General features: G+C 37.9%; 1 pseudogene; it reads right to left on the minus strand.

Annotated features, from left to right (window-relative positions):
* Nucleotides 1–4,651: 4,651 nt before the first annotated feature.
* Nucleotides 4,652–5,310, minus strand: LOC130876344 (40S ribosomal protein S9-like; annotated as a pseudogene).
* Between the last annotated feature and the right edge of the window lie 206 nt (nucleotides 5,311–5,516).

Genomic DNA, 5,516 nt, shown 5'->3' on the forward strand with positions numbered 1-5,516 from the left:
AACTTTACACACAGAAAAAATGTTTTAAGCTCAGGAATTAAATTTCTAAAATCCAAGTTGCAACACACCAGACACAGCTTCTGATAGTCAAATTTGCTTTCACTAGTCATGAAGAGTTAGGTTTGTTGTTTCTGGAATGTGTTACAGTTGATTGCTGTGTTCCTCGGGTAAGAGGAATGACTCAGTGCTGTCACTGCGATTGATCTGCACTGTCTAGAACAGTGGATCTCTCTCAACCGTTCTAATGCTGCAACCCTTTAACACAGTTTCTCGTGTATGTTCCTCAACCATAAAATTATTTTTGTTACTACTTTATAATTGTAATTATGCTACTGTTATAAATTGTAAGTCAAATATTTCTGTATTTTGATGGTCTTGGGAGACCCCTGTGATGGGTCATTTTACTCCAGTGAGGGTTGGGACCTATAGGCTGAGAACAGTTCTATAATAAAAGGGAGGATATTCTCCAGTGTACATTAGTGCATACCATTCTACTTTATAAAATTGAAATAACAGTAATTGATCTGGAGGATAAATTTTTTTCTGAATTATGTATTTGAGAAATGGAACAAGACACTCTTTTTACCAGGTAAATTTTCTCTTCATTGTCCGTGAGGATAGGCACAGTACAATTTCCTAGAGACTCAACCTTAAAATCTAATTATTTTTGAAGGTTTAAAAGTTTTCTTTACATTTCAATATGTCATATATTTTAGGATACATAATTCTTTCACCTGATATTACTATTAATTCATTTTCAAATAATTTATCTATTACACTAGATGGCATGTCTACTGATCTTTCTTTGAAGTGAAGTGGCTTCCAACAGACATGTCCTTTTCTATTCCAATTTGTGTTGCTGCATGCATTCCTACAGTAATAAAGAAATTGCTCCCACTTACTATTAAAGCATTGCAATTTTTTTGTCATAACAATAAAGTTTTCCTTCCTGGAGGTTCAGCCTGGCCAATGCTTGCTGAATGTGTTAAACTTGCAGATAGCTTAGTGTATTTTTGACTAGGAAAATATTGGGGAGTTGAAGACATCTCTTCAAGCAATTAAAAATTATATCAACAAACCTTGAATGATTTTTCAAAATACTCCATGTATCTAGAACTGTGTCTGAAAAAGCAGATAGTTAAAATATTTGTTTAATGGATTGATGAAATATTGAAATGATGGAGAATCTAGAGATTATTTGACTTTAATTACTAATTCATTTTTGAGATGAATCTTATAGCTGAAATGAACTATTAAGTTAAATTAATGACATATATAATGGCAAGTCTTACCACCTGAAAGAAGAATATGGCACTCTTCTGACACTACTACAGAAAATTCTGGAAAGAAAGAGATTTATTCCTTCAATCACTATCTTAAGTTACACTTCTGTGACACATAAGCAATGCAATCAGTTACCAAGATTAAGCCAAGCCACTGACATGAGAATAAATAGTCTGAAATGAACATCACATTCTTCAAGAGAAAAATATAAGTGCTCAGACCAGTCATATGATTGCCAAGACATGTGAAGTCAAAAGTGCTAGGGCAGCCACACTTCTCCAGCTCTGCTATCAACAGTACACAAGCATTGTCTGGTAGCTCAGGCTGCCTCCACTCACTCCTTTTCACTGTCCTTGGTGGTCAACACATGGTTCTGACATTACCACTGCTTTGAGACTGAACCTTGACCAATGGCCTCTACAGGTCTCTCACAGTGCCAAAGCTCCTCTTTTCTCCATGACTCCATTTATGCAGTCAAAGGCAGTATATGTGGGAGACTCTTGCCCATCATTTGACACATTATTCAGTGAGCTTGTTGTGTAGTTTTGAACAACCACTGGATCACAGCCTCTATGTGAACCCTGAGAAAAGAAATCCTTGAAGATTTCACCTAAATACTGCTTCTCAGTTACATGTTGGCACTAACTGATCAGCATCTGAAGTCCCAATGGAGCAACAAAATGTTTCACTTCCAAAGATTCAAATTACGATATGAATGGTCCCAGTAGAGGCCTTGAGAGATTCATGTTTCTCTTTTAAACTAAACAAGTCTGGCCTCCATTCTTTGATTTCTTATCTTCCAAAGTCAATGATTTATCTAGCATAATGGTTCCAAATGTTTCATGTTTTTCCAAGGCATAAAAACCATATGATAACTTACATCACAGCAGTACTTAAGTTCCTGTTATCAATTTCAGTTCTAGTTAGGTTTTGTTCTGCAATAAAGCACCAGGATCAAAAGCAATGTATGGAGGAGATGTTTAGTTGGCTTATGGGTAAAAGTTCATCCTAGAAGAAACCCGTGACAGAAGCTTTCAGTAAAGACTAAGAATGAAGATGGCTTATTGAATTGCCTGGCCTCCCTTGTTCAGCTACCTTTCTTATACAGCTCAGGTCCACATTCCTAGGCATGGTGGGCTAGGTTCCCCTATAACAATTAGCAGTCAAAAAAATAACTCTACCAGCCTATGTGCTGTTATTAATTCTGCAGTTAAGATTCTCTGTTCTGATATATCCAGTGGACAACCAAAGCCCACCATGACATTAAAGAAAGGGGACCAATAGACTACCTATTGCAAGACATGACAAAGATTTTGGTACTATATTTTTAACTAGACTAGAGCAGAGTCTTTTATAAAGCTGTTAACTACTGACATTTCTTATAAAAGTCCATGACATAGGTGGCACTATTCATTATCACAGATGAAGAAGAGGCTCAAAAAGACTACTTAGTTCTCACTGAGTGCACAACAAGTTTATACTTTTAATTTTAATACAAAGATTTTTTTCTGCCTAGCATCTAAACATGTCACTAGGCCACACATTATTTCTGAAAGCTGAGCAAATCTGCTGAGCCTATATCACCTGTCATTCTGGCTTCCATAGACTTGTACTGTCTGCTATCTGCTGGAATGACATCCTTCCTCTAAAATGTATCCAACCAGATCCTCCCTTGCTTTCTCACTGCTTATTAGAGTAACTGCCATTACTACTCACAGAGTTTTCTGTTTCCCTCTGATCATTGCTGACTCAAGTTTTCTCAGGAAACTGAGTTCACTCTTCTGAGACTCACTCTATATGAAGTCAGTTCCAAGGATACCCGCAATTCAAAAGTGATACAAATGGACATGTCAACAAAACACTTTCTGACAGCATTTAAAGCCTCATCCACAATAAGGAATTCTTGCCTCATATGATTAACTGAGTAGAAGACCTATGACTTAATAGACCATAGGTCCTAAAAAGGAATCTAACGTTTGACTAAAGTAATATTGTATTACACTTTCCCCCAAGTTTTATATCTGTACTCACAGGATGGTGCATTTCTGAATCCTCATCAGAGAGGATTTACTTGGTAATGGATGCTCTTTGATACAAAGGCCAACAGAGATCACCATGCAGAGAACGGGAGACTATACTGTCCACAGCTCTAAATAGGATTTCATATCACCTTCTTCCAAGTCTCAAGAACCGTCATGGAAGAGGGAGAAGAGAAATTTTAAGTGTTAGAGATAGTGAATGTCAGTTTTGAAACAGTGTGTGCTATACATTAATTCATACTGACTAATAATGTGTGCACAAACTAGCAGATCAAATCAGTCAATATTCTAGCAAGGATTGTGGAGTGGCTCGGTAAACTTCACCCTTTGCAGAGGTTTTAATGGCAACTGATGCTGGTGAGGAAGGAAGAATTTGTTTTCTTCATAAATGTGGGACATAAGAGGTTACACACACTCCAGTAGATGCTTCTTTGCGTATGCACACAAGACAGCACTAAGTTTATTCAGTGGTTTTAAACAAAGCAAATGAAGATGGGCCGGAAAAGTGAGAGGTACAGGAGAGGAATTCGGATAGAATGCGGTGGATTTCATCAAAACACATCATATGCACTTATGAAATTCTCAGCCCCTTCTGTCCAAACATTAGTTTGCAAGTTGACGAGAAGACAATTCTGTACTTTTTCTAGTTTCACACTCTCAGCTATTTTCCTCTCTGAGAAGTCAGTCAGTTAATGGAGGTTAACAAACTATGCCCAGAATGTCATTCAAGTTCTAAGATTAGCAAAAGGACAGAGGTGATTCCCTACCCAGTTTTCTACCTATTTACTTTTGCCCCTGTAAGTCCTTACTTTTGTTTGTAAGTCCTGAACTTTCCATTGCATCTTGGTATTATCTGACTAGTCTGAGTATATATATTTTTCTCTTGAAGAAGGTGGTGTTCATTACATACTGTTTATTCCCATGGCAGAGGCTTGGCTTAATCTTGGTAACTGATTGCCTTACTTATGTGTCACAGAAGTGTAACTTAAAATAGTGATTGAAGGAATAAAGTTGTTTCTTTCCAGAGCTTTCTGTAGTAGTAGCAGCAGAGAACATTCAGATACAACCACCAACATCTTCTCTTTAATTCAAAGGATGCCCCATTGCTAGCTGTCTTTGCATTCTGCATTTATAGCTCTCTGTTCTTTCTTTTTATTTGTTTGTTTCACTCTGGAAAACTCCAGGATCAGCATAGTTAGAAAACCAGTGAGGTTTTCAGACAATATTTGGCACAGAATACGTTCCATAAATGAAATTGTATATGAAAACCAAGCATGAAAATGATTTAGAATTTAGAATTTTCCACTTAGTAGAAGAGTGGGAAATCATCAATTACCAACTGTTAAATTTTTAAGTGTTAATTCTGTTTTATTAGTCAACTTGAAAACTAGACAATTTCTGTCTAGGGAGGCATTAATTTTATCCTCTGCTTCATCATCACCAGTCCTTCTTGGCATTCTTCCTCTTCACTCTGTCTGGTCAGCCACCACAATAAGGAGCATGAAGGGAAAAATCAATGTGCTTCTGGGAGTCCAACGAACAATGAAGGATGGAATGTTTGCCTCATTCTTGCGGACCCTAATATGACGCTGGTGGATGAGTACAGGAACATGGTGAATAGATTTAGCCAGACCCAACTTAAAGATTTGTGTCTGTAGCCACCTCGCCAAGAAATCCTCAATCTTCAAGCCCAGGATATAATCCAGATTCATCTTGTCCTCATCCAGCAAGCCAATGCGAACAAGTAGCCTCAGAAGAGTGTTGTCTTCAGAAAGATGGCATGGGTCCTTTTCGTCCAGTGTTAGCAGCTTACAGGTGGCCTTGCATGGGCCTTGGTCTGGGTAAATTCGACCTTCCACACCTCACGTTTATTCTAGAACTGGGTTTCTCTGATCAGCTTCAGTTCCTGGTAGAGATGTGAATTCTCAAAGGGTCTTCCTGGTGTCACACAGGTCATGTGACAAACCCAACTTCTGGCAATTGGCATGTTGGTGTCTCTAGGTCTGCCTCATCTAGGACCTCATGACCGTGACAAAGAGCCAACGGTATGATTCTTCTCTTTGCAGTTAGATAGAGCCTTCTTATCTGCCTTTATGGAAATAGTCACCCTGCTGAGGAAGATTAACCAGTAAATTCAATGAGGAACAAATATTCTTCTTTCAAGTGGTAAGACTTAACACTCTCTATGCCATT

The sequence above is a fragment of the Chionomys nivalis genome, chromosome 6 (assembly GCF_950005125.1).
Source record: "Chionomys nivalis chromosome 6, mChiNiv1.1, whole genome shotgun sequence".
NCBI lineage: Eukaryota > Metazoa > Chordata > Mammalia > Rodentia > Cricetidae > Chionomys > Chionomys nivalis.